The sequence below is a fragment of the Heterodontus francisci genome, chromosome 11 (genome assembly GCF_036365525.1).
Source record: "Heterodontus francisci isolate sHetFra1 chromosome 11, sHetFra1.hap1, whole genome shotgun sequence".
Classification (NCBI taxonomy): Eukaryota; Metazoa; Chordata; class Chondrichthyes; order Heterodontiformes; family Heterodontidae; genus Heterodontus; species Heterodontus francisci.
Genome location: NC_090381.1, coordinates 47,763,162 through 47,790,885, shown reverse-complemented (window position 1 = coordinate 47,790,885; position 27,724 = coordinate 47,763,162). Strand labels below are relative to the sequence as shown.

The following is a 27,724-nucleotide window of genomic DNA, read 5'->3' as shown; positions in this document are numbered from 1 at the left end:
TGTAATCTGTCCAGTTTGTACTGGTCCCACCTCCCCCAGAACCGGTCCCAATGCCCCAGGAATCTAATACCCTCCCCCTCACGCCATCTCTTCAGCCACGTATTCATCTGATATATCCTGCTATTTCTACTCTGACTGGTACGTGGCACTGGTAGTAATCCTGAGATCACTTCCTTTAAGGTCCTACTTTTCAACTTGCTTCCTAGCTCCCTATATTCTGCTTTTAGGACCTCATCCTTTTTTTTTTTACCTATGTCGTTTGTACCAATGTGTACCACGACCATTGGCTGTTCACGCTCCCACTTCAGAATGTCCATAACTGCTCTGAGACTTCCTTGACCCGGGCACCAGCGAGGCAACATACCATCCTGGAGTCTCTTTTGCGGCCACAGAAATGTCTATCTATTCCCCTTACAACTGAATCCCCTATAACTACTGCTTTCCCACATTTTTTTACTCCTCCCCTGTGCAGCAGAGCCAACTGTGGTGCAACAAATTGGACTGTCGCTGCTTTCCCCTGAGAGGCCATTCTCCCCCCAACAATATTCAAAGCAGTATATCTGTTTTGCAGGAGAATAGCCACAGGAGATTCCTGCACTGCCTCCCTAGACCTCTTGCTCTGCCTGGTGGGCACCCATTCCCCTCCTGCCTGTGGGGTCTGAGCCTGCTGTGTGACCACCTCTCTATATGTGCTCTCCATGATACTCTCCACCTCGTGGATGCTCCACAGTGTCCCCAGCTGCCACTCCAGCTCCAAAACCTGTGCTTACAGGAGCTGCAGCTGGACACACTTCCTGCACACATGCCGGTCCCGGGCATTGGAATTGTTCCCGGCTTCCGACATGGAGCATGAGGAGCGCACCACGGCTTTGAGCTCTCCTGCCATGACTTAACCCTTTAAATTAAATTAAACCTTCTGGAAGATCTTAATGTCCAATAACATCAGTTACTCTTGGGCCCTTCTTCCCTGGTCCTCATTACTACAGAACTCTCTTTTAAAAAAAAAACACTACTTACTTTATTTGAAATAAACTTTAAACTTTTCTTACCTGAGATACTTACCCAGCTATTTAGAGCTATTCTCTAACAGCAGTGACTCACCAACCAATCACCTTGCAGATCTCCTGTGACATCACTGTTAGCTTTTTCTTTTTTTTTCAAAACTCTAGCGTTCTCCCCACAGGTCCGCTCCACTCTACTCCTCTCCCGGAAGGTAAGGGACTGGGCCTCGATCCTTGGGCTCAATTTATAGGCTCTGCTCTCGGCGTTCTCCCCACAGCTCCACTCCGCTCCTCTCCCGGAAGGTAAGGGACTGGGCCTCGATCCTCGGGCTCAATTTATAGGCTCTGCTCTCGGCGTTCTCCCCACAGGTCCGCTCTGCTCCGCTCCCGGAAGGTAAGAGAAGGTGTGGTTTACTGTAGTCTTGTGGACCCTTCTTAATATTTCTCTCCGGTACCTCTGCGGCAGCACTACCTGGTGAACTACTGTCAATTCCTTGCTCTCAGGTCTGTGAGGAGAACTCGATTTCCTCATCAGTACCTCATTCTTTAAATAGTAGCAGTCAGGGACTCCCTCTGCTTCACTTTCAGACTGGGCAGTCCGTGCTAACACTCTCAATATTGGGTCGGATCGCTGATCCTCAGCTCGGGAAAATCCATTAAATTCATTCCCTGGGTCTTCTAACTTTCCAAAGAAAGTCACGGATAGACAGACCTGGTCATCTGCCTGCTGTGCCAATTCAATCTCCTCTGGGGGAGCTGGTTTGATCATGATCTGATCCACTACATATTCAGGGAAACTGTTTCTCTGACCTCCTGCAGTCTTTCTTTCATTACTTGGAGGGCTACCGCCTTCACCCCCGTCAGAGCATTACCTTGGAGCAGGTCAACGCCATCCACAGGCAAACTCGGGACCATCCCTACGGTCACCAGTCGCAAAACTAGGTTGCACTCAAGGTGCACCGGGTGTACAGATACAAGTATACACTGCCTTCCAATACCATTCATCACCATTCTGGTGTTCATTGCACTCTCTGAGGGAAAGGTCAGGCCTTATCCCAGTAAAAGGGATCTGGTGGCCCCTGTGTCCCTGATCATTACTATGGGCATGCTTGACCCACTCGAGGGCACGGGGTTACTTTCCCTTCAAACACAAAACGCTGGTGACCTTCAGGAATCCTATTAAATTACCCAGTACTTGTACTAGTAAGCTTCCTGGGCTGCACTCTTACTGCAGTTAAAGCCACAGCTTGCTCTGTTGTGCTTTCCTCCGGGATTCCTTCTTCACTGAGCGGGTGAGCCCTGATTAACCCTACAGGTTTTCCCTTTATTTTCCAGCAGTCAGCTTTTAAATGCCCTGCTTTATTACAGTGGAAGCACGCGCATCTCTGGGTCTCACTTCTGCTTATAGCACCTTCCTTTTTGGCTAGAGGAGGACCCCCTGTGTCTCCTGCTTTTCTTTCTCTCCCAGAACTGTTTGGGCTCCGATCACCTTCCCACCCTTTGTCATTTTTGGGGTGACGAGGAAAGGTTTTCCCCTGGAAAACTGACATAAATTAAAGCAAACTCATCGGCCGGAACAGCCACTTGACGGGCGCTCTGGACCCGCTATTCCTCTACATGTGTCTTTATGGAGAGTGGGAGAGAGTGTTTAAATTCCTCTAACAGACTTACTTCCCTGAGAGTCTCATAACTGAGCTGTATTTTAAGAGCCCTCAGCCACTGGTCAAAAGCCAGCTGCTTCCTTCTTTCAAACTCCGGATAAGTTTGATTAGCTTGCTTCTTGAGGGTTCTAAACTTTTGGCGATCGGCTTTGAGTACTAAATCATATGCCCTGAGGATAATTTGATGAACTCTCATCTGGCAACAGGGAATAAACCTCATGGGCTTTTCCGGTTAGCTTGTTTTGTAATAAAAGAGGCCAGGTCTCAGTTAGCCATGTTTGCTGCCTTCCCAGTTTCTCAAAGGACACAAAAAATCTTTCTAAATCCTCCTCATTGAATTTTGGAATTTGTTGAGCTAGTTTTAATAATGTTGTACCCAGCCCTGAATTACACTCCTCCATATTAGCCATGCTTTCACTGGGGTTACTTTGTTGCCCCCTAGTTAACTCAAGTAGCCTTAGCTCTCTTCCTTCTGTTACAACCAGGCGCGAAAGGTGTCTCGAGGTCTGTTACTATCGTCACCTGGTCTTATTGTAACAGGGTTCAATTTTAAACACACTTGTGTTTTGGGCTCCCCCTTTGTGAATTAGTGTTTGCAGATTTCAGCCACTGCCCAAATATATAGGTTTTTACTTACCCAGCAGTCCCCTGGTCCGCCGAAACAAAAGGTAATTCACGGGTTTTGGCGCGTTTTTTATGAAACCTCCGGTCCTGTTGCTCCTCGGGCTGCTCTGGCTCCTCCCTCTCTCTCTCTCTCACGGGTTTTGGCGCGTTTCTTTTTGCAACCTCCGGTCCTGCTGCTCCTCGGGCTGTTACAGAATACTACATGAGACGCTTTATTAACTTTAATATATTTATTAAAGAATTTAACATGCAATAAACTCGAGTGGATAAGGATATAACAATATAAAGTATTACTCATATGTAACACATATTCTTATGTCTAACATAGAATCCAAAAGTTTAACCTTGCTAATGTTGCAGCAAAATTATCGTAGAATATCCAGAATATCCATCAAAATTCAAGGTAAACTTTTACCTTAAATCCCTGTAGTTGAGAAGCATTGTTGAGGATACAACACTTCTAAGTGTCTGCTGCAGAACCTTGTATTTTTATACTATTTCTAAGGTGTCATATGACTTTTGCATTAAGTGTGACTTTTCTGTGTTCCCTTTTAAAAACAATATAATTAATTTAATGTTTTACTGGAATTTGAAGTTTGTGAGCTTTTATCTGGTCAAAATGTTCATAATTGTGTTTACCTGACCCCTCTCGTTCTTGTGAGTACTTTCCATTTATTGTTAATTACCCTTTCCATGGTAACCACAGCAACTTCCGGAGCTGACCTGTCTGAACAACAACCCCATAAACCAATTAACGTTTATTGCTACCTCTTACTGAGGTTACACAGGACATTGCAATGTGTGTACTTATCTCCCAAGTCCCTGGTAACAGCATTTCTATTCTAACAGAGACCCTAAAATGTTTAACTCTACCATCTTAAAGGGGAACTTCAGTGAGCTTTGAAAACTAACCATTTATTCAATCTTTAACTCTAAAGGCATAATACACTAAGTATTTCCAAATTCTACTCCATCAAGCCTATTTATACCAATGCTCCTTCACAACACGACGTGCCCACGCGAGCATGCATATGTGATACACACCTGCAAATAGAGACAGAAAAGAGCAGAAGAAATAAAGTGGAAAAAGTTTGCGGCAATATCTGAAGAGTTTTTGTTACGGTTCTTCGAGCTCACTGTAGAGTCCTTGATTGTAGGTAGATCTTGCTTTTCATTGGTGCCCAGTATTCTTCTTAAACCTTATTCACTGTAGGAGACTTTTCTCTCTTGGGGTTCATGTGGATTCAGAGACCTGTGAGAAAGAGATGGGAGCAAACAGGAGAGATCTTCTCAGTCCAGGAGCAAACAGTCTTTGAGTTCAAACTTTATGGCTAGTTCAAAAGACCTTGGAACAGCCAGTTTGTCATGTGACCAGCTGGTCTAACCAGTCCTGGATTTTATCACCTTAGCACTCTGTGGAATGTACCTCTTACACACAATACCTGGTGATCAAGAACCATTATGGGTTAAATGTGTCAGGGAATGGTCCTTTGGCCTTTCAAGCACTGCCTGTTAATATGCAAATGTCTTTTCCAGCCACAGCTGATCTGCTTAACAAGGCATTTCCTCACTCCAGCAACATTTTAAAATCAATGTTCATGACAAAATTAATGTGCCTCATTCTTGGCAGGTGGGGGCCTAGCATGACATGATAAAGGACAAAATTTCAAAAACTCCTGTGTGGAAAATGTTGTCAGTGGAGCGAATGCAATGGAGATGGAGACATGAAGAGAGACTAAGCCTTTACAGGAGGCTGGGTGGGAAGAAACAGAATTCAGACAGTTGTGAGTCAGTAAATTGTAATAGATTTTTGAAGGAAGGGAAGAATCAAAGTTCCATGGAGGGGTCCCGAGTAGGATTTGAACAAAGTGTTTTACATATCCTATGAAAAGACTAGTATTGTTGGAATTCATGTGGTTCCCATATTAATACCATTCATTTGAAGGAAGTGAGGTTTTGGAGTTTGACTTTTATTTGTAACACCAACCTCCAAAGAATAAGTTTAATATAATATTTATTTGGCAATTAATTACATCTTCCATGTCCTCCTTGTCTTGCCTACCATGTAGGAACATTGATTCATGATCTGATTGTGGAATTATGGGACTGATTCTCCTTTTTCTTAACTGCTCCATAATGCATCTGTAATTGTGCTTTGCAGAAGCACTAGTTTGGATATGTAGCCTGCTATGAGTTTCCAACCTCTACTGCATGGCACAGAAATTTGTCTTAGCATCCCTAGGCTGGGGAATATACTTTAAAAAACTGACAAAGCTATAAAATATAACTTTTTATAAATGATAGATCTGGAAGGTATGCTTTTCACTCGAGTATACCAATTTCTTCTGAGACATAAATTTGGAAAAAATGGTGGTACAATTTGTTTTTCTGCTGGATGAGTATTGTACAAACTTTGTTCTCCCACCAGATAAAATCAATAACATGCAGTTATCTAGAAGAGACTTGTTTTGAGCTTTCTGGAACCTTTTTCTCTTGTGTTTCCAACCACTCTGTACTTTATCTGTGTCAATAATTTGGAAAGAGAAGTCAATACCTTCCATATAAACTTGTATTAAATGGCTCTGTGCTGTTTATAGAGATGTAAGACATTGCCTTGAACTTAAGTTCCCGTATGATTCAACTGTAATTTTATAAAATGTGCAAGCAAATAGTGTAACCACAAACCTTTAGGGGAAAAGAAAACGTCAAACAAAGCTGAAATGGTTTTTAAACATTCAGTAAATTGCAGTATCCTTCTTGCATTGTCATAATTAGACTTCCTAACTCTGGCTACAACCCTTTTTGCTTTCAGACCTCCTTACAAAAAAAATCTATGCCAGTTAGTTAAAGGAGTTAGTCAGTTGCCCGCTCTGTACCCACTTCATCAATTTTTTTAATAGAAGTGTGAACAATGAGAGAAATTGGCACATCGGGGAATAGTTCCGTTAGCTACCTATTGAAATTTGGGGAGCCAGCAAACCAGTAGATAAGCTGTCCTAGCTGAGATCCTTGTTCGAATTGCCTTAGTGGAACTTCTTAAATTTCCATTAGAGGTGACAGAAAAACACTTAGCTGCTTTCTGTTGCAGTATGTCATTTTCCTTTCAAGTTGGAGTACATAGTTAGAAAAATTAAAAGGGAGCTAACATCCAAATGTTCCAATGCATGTTGCATATTTAGGATATTCCACAGGGAACTCTTTGATTGCTAATATGAATTATATTATAAATTATAAGCAGTAACAATTGTTGGGTATGTTGCCAGTGTACATATCCAGCATCATTAATATGCTTAGTAATGAACTCATTTCAGGCATTTCAGCCAAACATAAAACTTGTAAGGTGGGAGTCTTAGTTCCAAGACTATAGCTAACAAAAAGGAGGAGGGGGGGGGAGGGACTGTTGCACTGCAGATTACATATAAAATATGATCTGTATTCATGGACTCTAACTGCATTATGACAGCACCTTTTTATTTAAAAAAGCACAGGAACTATTTTCAGGCTGTTGGTCTTGAAGGCACTTCAACAGTTATACAGTAGTAAGTGAATTCCTGGACAGGAGTATGCCATATGCAAATAACTAGAATCTTAAATTGCTGCTTGTGGAATGTCGGGACACAAATCAGATATCTGGGGAAATTATTTCTCTTTTTTTCATCCTTTATGGATATTTTAATGTTTTGAGGGAAAGCTACATGGTTGTAAAAATATTTAGTACATTTTCATCTAAGTCAATAATTTATAGCTGCTAATGTAAACTACTGCTAAGGACGTTCATGTAGCAAAACATTATTACATTAAAGGAACTATAATTTTGCAAGTTGATGTTGTGAATTTGTTAACATTTGAAAATGAGTAGTTTAAACATTTTATCCCCTCACTACTGCAGTTTTACTAGGCCTATGCCATTTAGTACATTAGACTATAAGGAACAAGTTGCATTCCTTCCATCTACGAATTTTGTAATGAGCACAGTCAGTTTTACTGATTTGTGCAAAGTACTCATCTCGGTATTCTGTACATTCTGCCTCCTGTAGAATTGAGCAACATACGAATTGAACCAAAAGCAATCTTGCCTAATGTTACCTTGATCCACCTTTTGGATTGAGTACATGTGCGGGAGACATTGAAATCAAGTCCAGAAAGCAAAGGTGTTTTATTATTATACATCAGCATCCTGCTACTGTGCTAGTATGTATATGGCAGTGGGAGTATAAGTCGGACTGTTTAAGGAAGAAACTAACACAATTAAACCTAAGTAGTTATTTGTGGCAGACCAGAATTCACAACACCTACCAAAAAAGGGTTTCTGAAAAGCCAGCTACTTGAAAAGTTGTACAATTTATAGCACCAAATAGGAGTTGCTTGCTCATTCATTTGCTTTTTACTTGGTATTATAAAATTGGATTTAAAAATAGAATTAATTGGTGTCAGATTTGGAAACTTCAGTGGTAAATATGACAAAGTTTGTGATCCTGTTGTTGAGGATGTTGTAATGCAGGTCAGCTAGTTTCTAGAACACTTGCATATTACTACTGCCAGCAAGGGGAAAATTTATTGAGAGTGGCTAATTCCAATATCTATTATTAAACTACTGGTCAGGCATCTGTGAGAATTCCTTCTGCATAAATAAAACAAATTAGACAGCGAGATAGTTAAGCATTTTACCTTCCAACCAGATGGCAGTAGACTAATATCCCATTACAGATTTTTACAGTTTGCTGTCAAGCTTGGAAGTGTGTGTAAAAACAGAAAATGCTGGAAACTCTCAGCATGTCAGGCAGCATCTGTGGAGAGAGAAAGAATGTTAACATTTCAAATCGATGACCTCCCATCAGAACTGACTTGCTGAATGTTTCCTTCGCTTTTTATCTTTATTTCAGATTTCCATCATCTGCAGTATTTTGGTTTTGTGAAGTGTGTATTATTTGGGTGTTTTTAAAGTACCATAAGGTGAGGGACATGGAATAAGCTGTCCCATAGACATCAGTTTAATATCAGTACTCTAGATGAGCAGTAGTGAGCTGTACAGCTGGCTCTGTTCCAATCTCTGATTGAAGAAAGCAGACCTCCATGTGAAACGTATGTAAAAGTGACAGTAACATTTTTGTTGGCTGAGGTCAACGATGCTGCTGTGATTAGCAGTCCAGTCAATTGCTTGGGAATTTAAAATGTGTTGAAGAAGTTCACTTTGTACTGATTGCAGTTAAAATGAAGTGAAATCTGTGTGGCCTTGCACTGCTTCTGGTCACCCAATTGTGCTGAAGACTCTGCAATAAATCTTCAGTTTTCATAGCTAAGCAACTGTTTGAGGTATAAGTTCCCCATCGGTTTGATCACTCTTCTGTTTATGCTGAACAGAGTTTATATTGATTGCACAATCCATAGCATGAGGTCCTGTTCTCTGTTAAAGAAATGCTCATGGCAATAAAGGTGAACCGAAAAGGTGCTGCAAAGTGTTACTACATTTGGGATGACCACTTGTTCTGTTTTGAATCAGATAGTTTGGCTCTGGCGTTGGCTGCCCATACATTTTAAGCTGAAAACCCAACTGCAAAAGTGTGGCTTTCAATTACTGCACTGCAATTGGGCCCATTTCTCAATTTTTCATGTGTAAGTGAACCCACTTCAGAATTGGGTAGTGTTAAACTGTTCCATTCATGCACACAAATAAATTGTGAAATAGGACGTAGGCAGGAACGCAAAACAGGTGGTATCGCTGCCCTATATTCAGTTCCATTGACTTCAGTAGAACCAAATATTGGGTATGTCATATAATGGCCAGCCGATGCAATTTCACCTGTTTTACATCCCTGCCTTTGCTCATTTCACCCTCAACAACAATTTTTATTACGTTAAAGTTGCTATATAAATATAACGTTCCAACGGGCTTAAGAGGCATTATCAAGCAAAATTTGACATTCAGCCACATAAGGGATGGCCAAAAGCTTGAATAAAGAGGTAGATTTTAAGGAGCGTCTTAAAGGATGTAGAGAGATGGAGCGGTTTAGGGAGGTAATTCCAGAACCGAGGCAGCTGAAATCATAACTGCCAACGGTGGAGCAGTTAAAATCGGGATTGCCCAAGTGGCCAGAATTGATGAGCGCAGATATCTCAGAGGGTTGTGGGGCAGGAGGAGATTGCAGAGATAGGGAGGGACAAGGCTGTTGAAGGTATTTGTAAACAAGATGAGAATTTTAAAATTGAGGCGTCGCTTGACTGGGAGCCAAAGTAAATCAGCAAGCACATGGCTGATGGGTGAACGGGACTTGATGCTAGTAAGGATGTGAGTAGCAAAGTTTTGGGTGACCTCAAGTTTACGGAGGGTAGAATGTGCAAGGCCAGCCAGGAGTGCATTGAAATAGTCAAGTCTGGAGGTAATAAAAGGCATTGATGAGATATTCAGCAACAGATGAGCTGAGACAGGGGCAGAGTCAGGCAATCTTAAGGAGGTGGAAATAGTGATGGTGCAGATATGTGGTTGATAGCTCATCTCTGGACCAAATATGACGCTAAGGTTGCAAACAGCCTGGTTTGACCTCACACATAGTTGCCATGGAGAGGCATGAAATTGGGAGCTAGGGAGGAAATTTCTGCTCACCCAGTACTGGATGTCTGACAAGCAGTCTGACAATTTAGAGACAGTAGAGGGGTTGAGAGGGGTAGTGGTGAGGTAAAGCTGGGTGTCGTCAGGGTGCATGTAAAAACTGATGCTGTGTTTCCAGATGATGTCACCGAGGGGCCAAGTGCAGATGAGAAATAAGAAGGGGCCAAGGATAGACCCTTGAGGGACACCAGAGGTAGCAGTGCATGAGTGGGAAGAGAAGCCATTGTAGGTGATACTCTGGTTCGATTAGATAGATATGAATGGAACCAGCTAGCTGGGCGACAGTGGAGAGACGTTGAAGGGGGAGATGGTGTTGTCAACCATGTCAAAGGCTGCAGACAGGTCATGAAGGATGAGGAGGGATGGTTTGCCTTTGTCATAGTTGCATAGGATGTCATTTGTGACTTTGATGAGAGCTGTTTCAGTACTGTGACGGGGGCGGAAACATGATTGGAGGGATTCAAACATGGAGTTGCGGGAAAGATGGGCACAGATTTGGGAGGCAACAATCCCAGTAGTTTTTCCTCCCTTTTGGTGAAGTAAGTTGGCTTGCGCAAATCATTTCCCCACGACTATAGGTTTAAGATGAGCAGTTATTGGTTTAGAGGATAGTATATTTGAACTGTCCATAACACCATATTTTGGTACTGCAATAAGCTGCAGTATGTACAAAAAATAACATCCTTAGTGATTGGAATCACTTTTTGAGAGCTAGTAAATGAACATCGGTTATAGTCCTTGATGATTGTCCAGTGAATCCTACTGGAAAAGGTGAGAAGAAAAAAAAACAGGATGACACCAGGGGTGCAGATTACCTTGCCCAACACTGTGTTGTGATGGAAAGTTCCTACCCCAAGCAACAATCCACCACAAACATACTGCTAACTCATCTTCTGATACCTGATTCCTTTGATACAGTGACCAATTTGCTCTGATTGTCTTGTTATGAATCCTCTTTTTGATCATGATCTTGAAACAATCTACAGTTCATAGGAATCCTGAATTAGTTATCCGACAAGAGTGACTACACATCAAAAAGTACTTCATTATCTGTGAAGGACTTTGGAACGTCCTAAGGTCATGTAAGGTGCGATTATAAATGTAAGTCTTTTATTACAAAAGCAAAATACTGCAGATGCTGGAAATCTGAAATAAAAACTGAAAATGCTGAAAATCTTCAGCAGGTCTGGCAGTATCTGTGGAAAGAAAAACAGACCTGTCATCAGAACTGAAATGCTGACTCTGTTTCTCTCTCCACGGATGCTGCCGGTTCTGCTAAGTATTTCCAGTGTTTGTTTTTGTTTTATTACCTTGCTGGGCAATGCAAGTACTTGTTTATCTGTAATAATGGAAAAGCAATGGAATTGCACCTTGGTTCATCAAAGTATGCGTTTATCTCAGATTTGATTCATAGGGTTTAAGGTAATCATGGCTGATATTTTTGGCTCCAGTGGTTGTTTGAAGAGGGTACATGGTGTGTTTTTATGCTTTGAATAGCTACTGAAACAAATGATTATAATTCAGCTGAAAGCTTAGAATCATTCAGTATTTCATTATACTTTTCCTCTTTTGAACTTTCAACAGTGGTTCTTTTTGTAAGAGTAAGCAATAAGAATGGCCTAGCATTTCAAATGAGAATGCTCTGTATTGTTACTTTTGTATTTTAGGTTTATGTAAAAAAAAATCTAAAATTAAGATTTTTGATGTCTACAAGTGATGCCTTTCTACAGTTTAACTCTTTTCAACATGAAGCTTTAAAACTACTTCTGCAGAGCAGTCTAGGGTCCAGTAAGGTCAGCAACATACTTTTCTTTTGGCCAGGTCTTCCCGATGGCTGGTAACCTGCTAAATTTGGCCTCAAATGTTGGTGACAAGCTCGTTGTGAGTTTCCTTAAGATATTTGTAAAACAAAATAGCTTGATAGCCAGCCATTGAATTTAGCTTACTAGTGCTTTGCTTCAACAGCATCGCCTAGCTCCAAGGCCTGTAGCACTAAAAAAGACAAAATAAGCAACATGATGGGAACACCATCACCTGCAAGTTCGCCTTAATTTGCTTGCCCAGACTGTTGTTCCTCATTCCTCGCTGGGTTGAAATCAGCCATTCCCTAACATTATCATAGGGGCATCATTATCCCAAGTACTGCAGTGATTCAAGAAGGGCCATGGCCACCACCATCAGCATCATCATCTTGGGTTGGATAGGAATAGGCAATAAATATGACCTTGCCAGCATCACCCATTCCTTAAAACATCTTTTTTTAAATCACAGAATTTGAAGAGCACCACGTGTAACTGAAATCCTTAGTGATGTTATAAAGCAGATCAAAAGCCAGTGTTTAAACTTCACTCTGTCAAGGTGTAATAAGATTGCAATTTTTCTGATGAAATGATATGTCTGCTCTTAATGGGCCCATACATTTGAGTTTCTATACTTGGATGGTGTCATAAAAAATTATTTTAGTTTTAGGCTGTAAGAACAACTTAAAAAAAAAACGCAAACCATTTCACAGAAACGTCATCAGACAAATTGACACCTAGCACTTCCCTGCAAGGGAGGAGTTGAAATGGGTGCGTGGAAAACTTGAGAATAGATCTCTTGGGGTCAATATGTGGGATAAGGAGGAAGCTAACCATGTGCAGTTTTCTAATGTTGACATTAGATTGAGCATCAGTCTTCAGGCTTTCATTCATACTTTGAAAGCTGCCCTGGAGAAGGCACAACTATTATCAGATAAGTAAAAGCAAAATTCTGAAGATGCTGGAAATCTGAAATAGAAACAGAAAGTGCTGGGAATACTCAGCAGATCAGGCAGCATCTGTGGAGAGAGAAGCAGAGTTAACATTTCAGGTCTGTGACCTTACATCAGAACTGGCAAAGGTTCGAAAAGAATTAGGTTTTAAGCAAGTGAAGGGGGTGGGGTGGATGGTGCTAGTGGGGAAGAGAACAAAAGTGAAGGTGTCTGATAGAGCAGAGGGCAGAAGAGATTAAATAACAAAGCTGCTATGGAACAAAGGCAAAGAGTGTGTTAATGCTTGTGGCGAAAGACAACTCTGCTTGTCTCTCCATTTATGCTGCCTGACCTGCTAAGTATTTCCTGCACTTTCTGTTTTTATTATAGTTATTAGCAGCATTGTTTTCTTGCAACTAAAACCTTCTAGATCTTTCAACTGAACAGTAATGTGACTTTTTTTGTTGCAAGTAGCAGACTGCTTGCAAAAGAATCTGGACTGCTTTCAAAAATTTAATTCAAAAAAATGTTTGCACATTTTGGGTTGGAATTTTCCTTCTAGAAAAATGTTGTATGCCTTTTCACAGGTGTGTTGCAACTGGCATGCTGATACTCATACCATTATATTCCTTTTATGAAACTATCAAATGATCTAGTGATGTATAATCACCAGTCATAACTGATGCGTTCTCAAGATACATAGGTTGCCTCATGAATGGCTAGTTGTTTTTTTTTAGAAGGATGTGTGCTGACCTAAATGACCTTTGGGACAAACATGCTTATCTGTAATTCTATCCTTGATTATTTTACTTTGAGTTTATTTCCAATTTTTTAACTTGCAGAAATATTCAGGGATAGGTAACTTTGTTGATGAAGCTGTTGACATGGAAGTGTTTCTGGGAACTTGGTGTGGGCAAATTAGCTGTCACATTGCCTGCATTACAACAGTGTTTTAGTTGCAAGAAAACAATGCTGCTAATAACTATAATAAAAACAGAAAGTGCAGGAAATACTTAGCAGGTCAGGCAGCATAAATGGAGAGACAAGCAGAGTTGTCTTTCGCCACAAGCATTAACACACTCTTTGCCTTTGTTCCATAGCAGCTTTGTTATTTAATCTCTTCTGCCCTCTGCTCTATCAGACACCTTCACTTTTGTTCTCTTCCCCACTAGCACCACCCACCCCACCCCCTTCACTTGCTTAAAACCTAATTCTTTTCGAACTGTACTTTACTGTACTTCATTGTAGAAGGCTTTGGTAGAGGAGGGTGAGTGGGGCCAACAGTCCCTGTTGGGGGAGGGAGGGAACATTGGCAGAATATGTTGGGGTTAGAGTGATGGTACTGAAGGCACTGATTGGCCGGACAGAACTCGAGTGGTTGAAGACAAGGGGTGGGAGAAAGGAACAGAAAGAAAAGAGTGTACATTTTCTTTATTCATTATTCATTCGCAGGATGAGAGCATCGCTGGCAAGGCTAGCATTTATTGTCCATCCCATGATCGGTGTGATGGGGTGAGGTGGGGTGGGTGGCGTGGAGGCCATTGTCAACAGCAGTAGGCCAAAATGGAGAAAAGGTACAGGTGCAATGTTTCACTGAAGGAGCACATCCAAAGAAGGTGGAGCCCTGCTACCTACAACTCACAAAGCCAGCCTGCTGGTGTCTCCACACTCCTCCACAATTTAAAAAAAAACTGTCTACATCTTTACGTGGAACTCTTCCCCCTTCCCAGGATACAGAAAAATCTAGAAACAGAACAAAATGCTAAATAATAGAGCGCGGTGAGGTAACGGAGATGGTAACAGAGCATATCATGTTACTGTGAGCAGTGCCACTTCCGAAACTTTAGGTGACAGTTTTGCCACTTCTAACAAGTTTAAGTATCTGAACCCCTTCCCTGTCCCCAGCAAATTGGTTTATGAAATCTCCCACCCCAGATTTTGACCTTTTATTCTGTTCACCCACCCCTCCCAAAAAAAACTGACTAAACCATAGCCCCCACACGATTTCTGCAACCCAACTTTGCCAAATTATCATGTCTGCTTAGCTAGGCAAGAGCAGTAATATGTCACCCACCCTCCCTACCCAGAGATCTTTATGAAAAATACTACTCTAATATTGGGCAAGGTGTCTCTTGTGGTGTTAGCCTTTGTATTGAATGAAAAAGTCAGTAACATCAAGATGACTTGTGTATCAGTCTGAGTAAAAGACTTCCTGTGTTCTCATTTGCTCATTCCCCATTGGGCTGAGACAACATTTCCTCATGCTGAATAGTGGGAAGACTGAAACTATGGTCTTGGTATCCTTGTAAACTTCACTTCTCAGCCCTTGAAATCATCCCCAACCTTGATGTCCTGCTGGCCCTGAACTGATTTGGGCTTCCAACTTTAAATTCTTTTTTAGCATCAAGACTGCTTAATGTCACCTCTGCAACATTGATCAACTCTTTCCCTAAGTTTCCCTCACTGCCACTGAAACACTTAACCAAATTTTTATCACCTCGAGATCTGATTTCTCTAATACCAACCTTGCAAGCACCCTATATTGCACCCTCTGTTCAAATGCCAGTCCATGGTATCCTGTCCTGTATTCAGATTGTGTTCCCATACCCTTTGGCCCTCCAATTCTGGCCTATTGTCCATTCCCCTACTCCACATTGTTGGTGGCAGAGCCAGATTCCTGAGCCCCACTCTCTAGCTCAATAACCAAACTTCTCTACTTCTTGCCACTTCTATTTTTAAAAAAGCTTCCTTAAAATCCAGCTCTTTAATTAAGCTTTCAGTTAGCTCTCCTATGTTTCCTGCCATGACTCTCTATTTGTATCTTTTATTTACTTTGTCCTATCTAAAGTACTCTGGGTGTTTCTCCTTTAGAGGTTCTTTCTGAATGCCGATTGTTGTTGTTCCACCCATGGTGAGATAACTATGCAACTCTCATTGATGGCATAAAAACAAGAAATGCTGGAAACACTCAGCAGGTCTGGCAGCATCTGTGGAGAGAGAAGGAAAGTTGATAGGTAAATTGGCCATTGTAAATTGCCCCTAGTATAGGTAGGTGGTAGGGGAATTGAGGGAAGGTGGGGATGTGGTTGGACAATGGGATTAATGTAGGATTAGTATAAATGGGTGGTTGATAGTCGGCACAGACTCGGTGGGTCGAAGGGCCTGTTTCAGTGCTGTATCTCTAAATAAATTTTTAAAAAAATAAAAAAATAAAAATAAAACAGAAACAGAGTTAACGTTTCAGGTCAGTGACCCTTCTTCAGAACCCTGAAGAAGGGTCACTGACCTGAAACGTTGACTCTGCTTCTCTCTCCACAGATGCTGCCAGACCTGCTGAGTGTTTCTAGCATTTCTTGTTTTTATTTCAGATTTCCAGCATCCACAGTATTTTGCTTTTAATCTCATTGATGGCACCCCTTTTAAAGTAAAACTACTTCAACTGGTATTCAAAATTGCTGCTTCAGCAGGATGTTTTGGTTGAGTATTCACCAGATCAGTTTGATCCTCCCTAAGTACATACTTTTCCACTAGTACAGGTAGACCGAACTCTGATTTCTTGTTCAAAGTGTCACTGTCTCCCTCAAAAGTTTTAACACTGGACTGAGTATCTAAATATAAGCTCATATCATCCTTTCTTTTCCTCTGTCCTCACTAATTGGTCAGTTTATTGAAAGCTGAATATTATAATATGCCCTTGTTCTGTAACCTTTTTGTGATATTCATACTTACGTTGAGGGATGTTAGAGAATTCAACACTTGCCATTTTCAGACACTCGTTCATAGCAAACTTATCCAGTTCAGAGTAATGTGTCCTTTATTCTAACACGAGCACCCATTTTTGTTTTGCACACTGGCTGTCGTGTAGCCTATTTGAGAGTTGGCCAGTTGTGCTAAGTTAGCAGCTTGTGCCCAGTATCAACATACTTGAGACTTCCTCATTTCACATAGGACCCTTACAGCCAACAGACTTCCATCCAATCAGTTTGGACTGAATTCAAACCTGGATCCAAGACGTGAAAGGCCAGTGACCAAATCACTTTACCAACCAGTCTCCTGTCGGAATGCACTTCCGTAAGAATAAAACTGCTATTTTAATGTTGTGCAAGTATAAGAATTACCATTAAAGTAGGTTGGAAAAATATATTTGTTGAGTTATTTCATTGTATTTTAAAAGATTCAATGGCAGCAGTGTGACTATATATAGTCAATCAAATATGAGATCCAAGAAAAAAGATCCATGCAACTCCGGTTTTGCCATTGCTATTGTCATTCTGTAAAACATTGAGCCCAATTCACCACATCCTCTCCATCATCAAGACTGCCTGCTTTCACCTCTGTAACGTCACCTATCTCCGCCCCTGCCTCAGCTCATCTGCTGAAACCCTTATCCATTTCTTTGTTGCCACTAGACTTATCTATTCAAATGCTCTCCTGGTCTCCCATCTTTCACCCTACGTAAACTTGAGCTTATTCAAAACTCGGCTGCCTGTATTTTAATTCGCACCAAGTCCCATTCACCCATCATTTCTGTCCTCGCTGACCTTCATTGGCTCCTGGTTTGGAAATACCTCAATTTTAAAATTCTTATCCTTGTTTTCAGATCCCTCTGTGACCCCTCCCTTCCCTATCTCTGTAACCTTTTCTAGCACAGCAGCCCTCTGAGATAGGCACACTCCTCCAATTCTGGCCTCTTGCACTTTCATGATTTTAATGTTTCCACATAAATGACCATGCCTTCAGCTGCCTAAGTCCTAAGTGCTGGAATTCCCTCCTTAAACCTCTCCACCTCTCTTCCTCTCCCTTTTCCTTTAAGTTGCTGTTTAAAACCTACCTCTTTGAGCAAGCTTTTGGTCACATGTTCTAATATCTGTATGTGACTTGGTGTCAAATTTTGTTAATGCTCCTATGAAGCCTGGACATTTTACTACAACTTGACATGTTGCATAAATGCAAGTGGTTGTTTTGGTCACTTGTGAAAAAAACAAAGGGCTGGATTTTCCCTTCAGTGGCAGAAAACAGGAGTCTGGACTGTATCTGGATCCTGAACCTGCCCCTGGGAAGAAATGGTCACTCTTTCGGATTTTCATGGGAGCGGCCCCTTAATTGGCATGGCGACAGGTTCCCTGTCCAATAAAGGGTGGTAGGTGGGCTCTTGAAGCTGGAGGACCAATCAGAGGCCTTCCACCTTGAGAGGAGCAGCAGCCTGCAATGGATGGGGACGGGGGAGGTGGGGAGGAAGGGAATCCCTCTACAGGGTGGCTTTTGGCTGCAGCTGCACCTGCACCCAGGCATGCTGGGAGTGCCTCTAGGCCTGCCTGGAGTGCTGGGTGCTGGCCCCCCCAGTCTGCCACTGGGTGCCCATCCTCAGACAGTTAAACTGACCACCCCCCCCCCCCCCCGGTCATGTCAGGAAACTGGAGGCTGACTGGAAACTCCCAGTTGGCCTCCTATAAGGGTGCTTAACAAAGCTCTTAATGAGTCTAATTGGCTACCTACCTTGTGGCATGCTGGCCCCCTCTGCCTCTGTTCCCACCTTTTGTTGGGATCTGACAATTCAGCCTAGAGACTTTGGAAAGGGTTCAAGAAGATCCACCAGGATGGTGCAGTCTTAGTTTTGTGAGCTATCAATGGACAAAGGAAGGTGAATGTCTTCAATTGGTACAAAACTAATAGATGAGGGTAAGAAGAGCCTATGTAGTTTCAAACTATTGAAGTCCACACTGGCATTGGTTAGTGAACATTTTCCACAGAACTGAAGAGGAATTAACAATTCTAAGCAAAAAGTAACTAGTGCATCTACTTCAGAGTGTACTCAGGAAAATGTAGACACTTTGGAGTAGTTTATAGCACTTAAAAATGATTTCAAGAGTTAACGGGTATGATGCATGTGAAACTCACTTTTAGGAGTGCAGGAATAGTTGAGTTTGCTGCTGTGGGTCACCATGACCCACTCCAATGTGCAGTAACAGCCTCTCTTACTGTTTCTGGTGTAGAGAAGTGGAAGGGATGATATTTGGAGTAGGTATCAATGCATGTATTTTTTCAAAAATTATGGATGCAAGCACCTGTGGGTTTCCAAGGTGCTGGTATTTAAAAAGGCCCTTTGGTAGCCAGATTAGTGATAGTGACAATGTAGCTTCTGTAGTGACCTCCTGTTGCCTACTATGCATAAATGGTTGCTTTGTAGAGTTGCAGGTGTTGGTGCATTCATCAGAAAATGGCTGGGTTGCTCCAGCAATGCCTTTAAACATCTTGCTTTGTATTTGTCAACAAGTTCTTTATGTCTCTTGTCAGCAGCTCAGTAAGGTGATACTTTTCCTTCTGGAAGGCCTGAAACACACTTGCACATGCCTGGTTTTGGAACCAGGATATTGCAGATCATTCTCTTAGAAGCAGTTCTCTGATGTAAATGCAGCATCAAACATCATATGGGACAAAAAATAGTCTTTGAAAATGAAAAAAAAAGAGGGAGATCAAATACCTAAATCTTGCGCATCTAAAATATTTCAGAAAATTCCACACAATTGGTATGAACCACTGGATTATATTGTTAATATTGTTGTTGTTGATGGTGTTTGGTTCCTGCAAAGCCATTTTTCACAGCTGATGAATTGTCTACATCTGAAGCATTAACTTTTCTATTCTTTCCTCAGACGTTCATCAACTTGAGTATTTCCAACATTTTCTGTTTTATGTTTCAAATATATCGGGGATTTTCCTTGGTTTCCTCCTCCCCACCCCACCACCACCACTACCAAGTCGTCTTTTTCCATTGTTACCGATAGAGGACCCACCAACAGGAGGCTGATTTTATTAACAGTTTCCCCTTTTTTGTTCTATGTTTTATAGGCTCAGTTGTAATATCAACTGACCTGTTTCTAAATAGACTTGTTTGTAGAAACTGCTCTTTGTTAATTTATCCAGCAATTAAAAACTGGGACTGTTCTCTTTAGACCAGAGAAGGAAAATGGGAGATTTGATAGGTATTCAAAATTATGAAGTGTTTTGATAGTGTAAGTAAGGAGAAAGCCAGGGGCAGAAGGGTCAGTAATCAAAGGACACCAATTTAAGGTAACTGGCAAAATACCTAGAAGCAAGATGAGAATTATTTTTGTACAAGTTATAATCTGGGATACTCTGCCTAAAAGTCTTTGGAAGCAGATTCAATAATAACTTTGAAAAGAGAATTGGATAAATATTTGAAGGGGAAAAGGTTGGAAGGCCAATGGCAAGGAATTGGGACTAATTGGATAGCTCTTGCAAAGAGCTGGACAGACATGGTGGGCCAAATTTGCCTTCTATGCTGGTGGCAAACCAGGATTCCATGAAGTAGCTGAACCATGCAGATAATGAAGGCCCTGATTTCTGCTGAGGAAACTGATTTTCATCTAGGTTGGTTGTAGGGTTGCTCCAGTTCTCATTGGCACCACTAAGTTAGAGGAGGGAAAAATCAACCAGGTGTCTTCCACCTGATTATTATTCACCAACCTCTGATAAAACTTTGCATGTGTGAAGAGGATCAGGCTCAACTGTCATGCCGCACTGACTTGAACAGCCTGCCAGTACATACTGTCGAGGCTTCTGCATGAATGATTCCTCACTTAGGTAAGGTACCGGAGGAATTGAACTCCAGCAACAGTCAGTCACTTCAGGAGAGGATGTGGAGCTACTTTTAATAATTTTTCTGAGCCAAGTCTTTTTAAGGAGTGTTATTTTTGCTACTCCCATTAAACTTGAGCCACTTAAATTCAATGATTCTCCTTCTGTGTGTTATGTTCATCAAGTTGAATGATATTCATGCTGGAGAATGGAATACATTTTTTTCCACTTTTGGCAACCAGTGTAAGCTGTTCACTCACTCTTGGTTAGATATAGTGAGAGGTAGCTCCAATGTACTTATTTTTGGCTCCATGAAAGAAAATCCTAATATACTTGTGTTTCCCATATTAACCATCCTTGCGACCTCACTGAACTGTACATTTTGAATTCAGATTGTTGTGTGAATCACTTCACAGTGTATTATAAGTGTCCTACAAATTTTACAGACTCCAGATTGGGGACTTCTGTATGTTTGTTGATGACCAGAAGCATTCCAGTTCCTGTTTGCCCCAAGATCCTTGCACGAATGTATCACTAAACTGAAAGGATTCTTGACTGATGGAGCATCTTTCAGTGTATAATGTAACTAAAACTCATTTTCCTCTAAATCGAAGTAGTAAGAAGTCTCTTTAAACAATGTGCATTTTTAGCATTTCATGTGTATTTGTGACCTGGGGAGAAAAGATCTTCAGCTCCCAAAAATTGTGAATTGCATACAATGTGACGTGCTCGAAGCACATATTGCAGTATTTGTACTGCAGAAAAGCAAAGTCTGTTTGGACGGTGTTAACTCTGTGTAATGAGATTAAAAGTCAATACTTGTGAACTGTGAAAGGAGCTGTCATGCACTCTGTGGAAGACAATGTAAACAAAAAAAATTGGTAAATTCAATGATGCAGATTGTCTGTTGTGGGTCATGAATTTGATTTGGTGTTTTCCCCTCGTCTCCCTCCCCCCATTCTCCTTCTGTTTGATAGTTGTCTAATGAAAAGCAAACAGTTTTGCATGTATGAATAAAAGTACATAGTTAAATCCTGCAGTCTTATATTGGGTATTACTCTTTCCAGTGTGGCATTAAAAGCTGAGGGGCTGTATGCATCAGAGAATGTTTGACATGAAATGTATATTGTAAATATAACCTGTAATTGTTAGTCTAATGAGGCACCTCAGAGTGCCACATACTATATTTGAAAAAAACTGAACTGTATGTAATGTCAAATTTGAACTGTTATGTAATGTAAGTTTACAAAATTTTATGAATAAAGTATATTTTTTGAAAAAGTCTGCTTTTAATTTGATGTCTGGAGGCCAATATCTATGATTATTTTAATGAGTCTGGGGCTGTACCATAATCTTTTTGCAGGCCTGCAGATGTAAAAATATTTGGCTTGGTGAGCTGGCCAATAGAAAGCATAGCCACCTCCAGAAGCAATGTAGAATAGCACTGGAATGAGTTTGTACAATTTAAATAGACATTAATTCTTAACTGAATGCTCGTCGGCAGTGAGGCCTGGACAACGTATGTCAGCCAAGAGCGACGTCTCAACTCATTCCATCTTCGCTGCCTCCAGAGCATCCTTGGCATCAGCTGGCAGGACCGTATCTCCAACGTAGAAGTCCTCGAGGCGGCCAACATCGCCAGCATATACACCCTACTGAGCCAGCGGCACGTGAGATGGCTTGGCCATGTGAGCCGCATGGAAGATGGCAGGATCCCTAAGGACGCATTATACAGCGAGCTCGTCACTGGTATCAGACCCACCAGCCATCCATGCCTCCTCTTTAAAGATGTCTGCAGACACGACATGAAGTCCTGTGACATTGACCACAAGTCGTGGGAGTCAGTTGCCAGTGATTGCCAGAGCTGGCAGACAGCCATAAAGGCAGGGTTAAAGAGTGGCAAGTCGAAGAGACTTAGCAGTTGGCAGGAAAAAAGACACAGTGGCGCAGTGGTTAGCACCGCAGCCTCACAGCTCCAGCGACCCGGGTTCAGTTCTGGGTATTGCCTGTGCGGAGTTTGCAAGTTCTCCCTGTGTCTGCGTGGGTTTCGGCTGGGTGCTCCAGTTTCCTCCCACAGCCAAAGACTTGCAGGTTGATAGGTAAATTGGCCATTGTAAATTGCCCCTAGTGCAGGTAGGTGGTAGGAGAATAGTGGGGATGTGGTAGAGAATATGGGGTTAATGTAGGATTAGTATAAATGGGTGGTTGTTGGTCGGCACAGACGCGGTGGGGCGAAGGGCCTGTTTCAGTGCTGTATCTCTAAATAAATAAATAAAATAAATAAAGATGTGTAAGGAGAGAGCCAACTGTGTAACAGCCCCGACAACCAATTTTATCTGCAGTGCCTATGGAAGAGTCTGTCACTCTAGAATTGGCCTTTATAGCCACTCCAGGCGCTGCTCCACAAACCACTGACCACCTCTAGGCGCTTACCCACTGTCTCTTGAGACAAGGAGGCCAAAGAAGTAAATTCTTAATTGTTACAACCAAGTGAGAAAGAGGTCTCGGGTTCCCTTTCAGCCTTCACCTGGTCTTACTCTAATATAGTTTAATTTTAAACACACTGTTTTTAGCTCCCCCTTGGTGAATCCTTGTTCACCACTTCCCAATTATAAGGCAAAGAAACCAGCACAAACAGGCTTTCTTCGGTTTAAAGAAGGAAAGTTGAAATTTTATGAAACTTAAACTTTAATTCGGTTAACACCTTTAGATACGCGACGTGCCCATGCTAGCATGCATACGCGATACACACATGCAGATAGGGACAGAAAAGAGCAGAAGAAATAAAGTGGAAAAGTTTGAGGCAATATCTGAAGAGTTTTTGTTACGGGTCTTCGAGCTCACTGTAGAGTCCTTGCTTGTAGGAAGATCTTGCTTTTCGTTAGGGCCCAGTATTATTCTTTAAACCTTGTTCACTGTAGGAGACTTTTCTCTTGTGGAGTCCATGTGTCTTCAATGGGTTTTTCAGTGTTCCGTGAGAAAGAGATGGGGGCAGACAGACAGGCAGGAGGTCGTCTTCAGTCCAGGAGCAAAGAGCTTTCTGCCAGCTCAAACACCGTCTCTCCAATTTAAAACTCTCAGTTCAAACTCTGCAACAGCCAGTTAGTCATGTGACTAACTGGTCTGACCACGTCTGTTTATGAGTTGTATTGGAGCAGGGGATAGCTCCTTTGTTCCCAAGCACCATCTGTTAAAATGCAAAAATGTCATTCTAGCCAGGGGCCTGGCACCCCCTTGTCACAGGCCTTCTCCTCTTCCCAGCAACAATTTGAAATTTAATGTTTATGTGGTGAAATTAATGTGCCTCATTCTTGGCGGGTGGGGGCCTGCATGACAACTGCAATTATCAACATACAAGAACATAACATAAGAAATAGGAGCAGGAGTAGGCATATGACCCATCAAGCCAGCTCTACCATTCAATAAGATCATAGCTGATCTTTTAGCTCAACTTCATGTTCCTGCCCTATCCCCATATCCCTTGATTCCCTAGTGTTCAAAAATCTATTGAAATGTAGCATAAGCTTCCTGCAAAGGTAATGCCAAATTACAACATGTATTTAGTGCACACCCTTGGTATAATTAATGAATGTTCTTTATTACAGTGGACTGATTTGTGCATGGTTTTATGATTTGCTTGACATGAGAACCAATCTTATTTGAACAGTGTTGCACAACTCTATTTGTTAATCTTGTCATTTGTGTTGTATTATTAAAGTGCTTCCTTTTTTATATTTTTTGAAGACTCATGTTTAAAAATTGTGAAAATTGATTCATTTGAAAGACTGAAGAGATTCCATAGATGCTGGACTTTTTTGTAAAAAAAAAGGTCACTGGAAGGACTTGGGCTTTTGTTTAAAAACAAGCCCTTACTGGATGTCACATGTCTTAAGGTAAGTAAGCAGCAGGAGCCTTGGTGACTTGGGGAGTTGTTCACAGAGAAGTGACATGTCAAGTTTTATGGTGGTCAAGAGTTGGTTTCGTTTTGGATATTGTTTTGAGTCAGTTGGGGGTAAGCCTGCTAAGAGAGAAGCTCATCTTTTTCCACCTCTTTGAGAAACACTGAGAATTCAGTGTGCGGACTGGAGAAATTGATGCCGCATTTCTCCTGAAAAGCCTGCCAGACTAATCCTGGATGTTGCCTGAAGAGAACTGCTCCAAAAAGATCTCAGTGATAGCCGTCTATGAGTATCTTGACGCCATACTAAAAGGACCAGCAGAGAACGTTGCAAAGCTTATCCTTTTTTCCTTCAAGAATTAACAAGTATTTGGTCAAAGTATTTTTCTTGTCCTTTTTTTTTGTAAAGAGATCTCATGCAGAGAAAACCTCTATTTTTTCTTTAACCGGTGTGAGTATGTGTGTGTGTTGGGTTAATTTGGAAGGGAACTTTCATATTTCAACCTGTATGTTAATAAGCTATGCATGTTTATTGAATATGTCTTGTTTTATAATAAATTAATAATTTTATTGTTTATTAAAGAAACCTGGTTGGTGGATTTTATTCTGAAATAAAAATAGAGTATATAATTGGCCATATCTGTAACTGGGTAAAACATTTAAATATATGCTGTGACCCATGGAGAAGTGGAACGAGAGAAAGACAGTGCACTCCTCCTGCCTCAATCGTAACAGTTGCAGGCTGTTGACTGTCAAACTGGTGCTACTTTTACTGCTAACTGACATGAGCAGTCTACTTTTAATCAAGAGTAAATATAAAACCACTTGACAGAATAGATGCTAAGAGGCTGTTTTCCCTGGCTGAAGCATCTAGAATTAGGGGTTATAGTCTCAGGATAAGGGGTCAGTCGTTTAGGACTCTGATGTCCCCCACAAGAGGTTGGTTAGCATAATTAAAGCACATGGGATAGGAGGTGTAATATACTGGCGTATATAAGGCTTGATTAACGGGCAGAAAACAGAGAGTAGGAATAAACGGATCATTCTTGCGTCGGCAGGCTGTGAATAGTGGGGTACTGCAAGGATCAGTGCTTGTGCTCTGGCTGTTCACAGTATAGATCAATGATTTGGATGTGGGGACCAAATGTAGTATTTCCACGTTCGTGGATGGCACAAAACTAGGTGGGAATGTGTGTTGTGAGGAAGATGCAAGGCAGCTTCAAGGGGACATGGACAGGTTTAGTGAGTGGGCAAGAACATGACAGATGGAATATAATGTGGAAAAATGTGAGGTTATCCACTTTGGTAGGAGGAATAGATGTGCAGAGTATTTCTTAAAGGGTAAGTGATTAGAAAGTGTAAATGTACAAAGGGACCTGGGTGTCCTCATCAATAAGTCACTAAATGCTAACATGCAGGTGCAGCAAACAATTATTAAGGCTAATGGTATGTTAGGCTTTATTGCAAGAGGATTTGAGTACAGGAGTAGCGAAGTCTTGTTTCAATTGTATAGAACCTTGGTTAGACCGCACCTGGAGTACTGTGTGCAGTTTTGGTCCCCTTACCTTAGGAAGGATATTATTGCCAGAGAGGGAGTGCAACAGAGGTTCACCAGGCTTGTTCCTGGGATGGGGGGACTGTCCTATGAATTTAGATTGGTCAAAGTGGGCCTGTATTCTCTAGAGTTTTGAAGAATGAGAAGTGATCTCAATGAAACTGAAAAAATACTTAAAGGGGCAGACACGGTAGGTGTAGGTAAGATGTTTCCTCTGGTTGGGGAATCTAGAGCTAGGGGACACAATTTCAAAATAAGACGGAAGCCATTCGGATGAAGAGAAATTTCTACTCGGAGCGTTGTGAATCTTTGGAATTCTTTACCCCAGAGGGCTGTGGACACTCCGTCATTGAGTATGTTTAAAGAAGAGATTGACAGATTTTTAAATACCAGTGACATAAAGGGATATGAGTATAGTGTGGGAAAAAGCCATTGAAGTGGATGATTAGCCATGATCATATTGAATGGCGGAGCAGGCTCGATGGGCTGAATGGCCTACTCCAGCTCTTATTTTGTTTAGAACATTACAGCGCAGTACAGGCCTTTCGGCCCTCGATGTTGCGCCGACCTGTGAAACCATCTGACCTACACTATTCCATTTTCATCCATATGTCTATCCAATGACCACTTAAATGCCCTTAAAGTTGGCGAATCTACTACTGCTGCAGGCAGGGCGTTCTACACCCTTACTATTCTCTGAGTAAAGAAGCTACCTCTCACATCTGTCCTATATCTATCACCCCTCAACTTGAAGCTATGTCCCCTTGTGTTTGCCATCACCATCCGAGGAAAAAGGTGCTCACTATCCACCCTATCAAACCCTCTGATTATCTTATATGTCTCTATTAAGTCACCTCTCCTCCTCCTTCTCTCCAACGAAAACAACCTCAAGTCCCTCAGCCTTTCCTCGTAAGACCTTCCCTCCATACCAGGCAACATCCTAGTAAATCTCCTCTGCACCCTTTCCATAGCTTCCACATCCTTCCTATAATGCGGTGACCAGAACTGCACGCAATACTCCAGGTGCGGTCTCACCAGAGTTTTGTACAGCTGCAGCATGACCTCGTGGCTCCGAAACTCGATCCCCCTACTAATAAAAGCTAACACACCATATGCCTTCTTAACAGCCCTATTAACCTGGGTAGCAACCTTCAGGGATTTATGCACCTGGACACCAAGATCTCTCTGTTCATCTACACTACCAAGAATCTTCCCATTAGCCCAGTACTCTGCATTCCTGTTACTCCTTCCAAAGTGAATCACCTCACACTTTTCCGCATTAAACTCCATTTGCCATCTCTCAGCCCAGCTCTGGAGCCTATCTATGTCCCTCTGTACCCTACAACATCCTTCGGCACTATCCACAACTCCACCGACCTTAGTGTCATCTGCAAATTTACTAACCCACCCTTCTACACCCTCTTCCAGGTCATTTATAAAAATGACAAACAGCAGTGGCCCCAAAACAGATCCTTGCGGTACACCACTAGTAACTAAACTCCAGGATGAACATTTGCCATCAACCACCACCCTCTGTCTTCTTTCAGCTAGCCAATTTCTGATCCAAAGCTCTAAATCACCTTCAACCCCATACTTCCGTATTTTCTGCAATAGCCTACCGTGGGGAACCTTATCAAACGCCTTACTGAAATCCATATACACCACATCCACTGCTTTACCCTCATCCACCTGTTTGGTCACCTTCTCGAAAAACTCAATAAGGTTTGTGAGGCACGACCTACCCGTCACAAAACCGTGCTGACTATCTCTAATGAACTTATTCTTTTCAAGATGATTATAAATCCTGTCTCTTATAACCTTTTCCAACATTTTACCCACAACCGAAGTAAGGCTCACAGGTCTATAATTACCAGAGCTGTCTCTACTCCCCTTCTTGAACAAGGGGACAACATTTGCTATCCTCCAGTCTTCCGGCACTATTCCTGTCGACAATGACGACATAAAGATCAAGGACAAAGGCTCTGCAATCTCCTCCCTAGCTTCCCAGAGAATCCTAGGATAAATCCCATCTGGCCCAGGGGACTTAT

General features: G+C 41.8%; 1 protein-coding gene across 2 annotated transcripts in view; it reads left to right on the top strand.

Annotated features, from left to right (window-relative positions):
- The window catches only part of LOC137374864 (SPRY domain-containing SOCS box protein 1-like), a 234,642-nt gene that overhangs the window by 50,556 nt on the left and 156,362 nt on the right, over window positions 1-27,724 (top strand). The window lies entirely within an intron of this gene.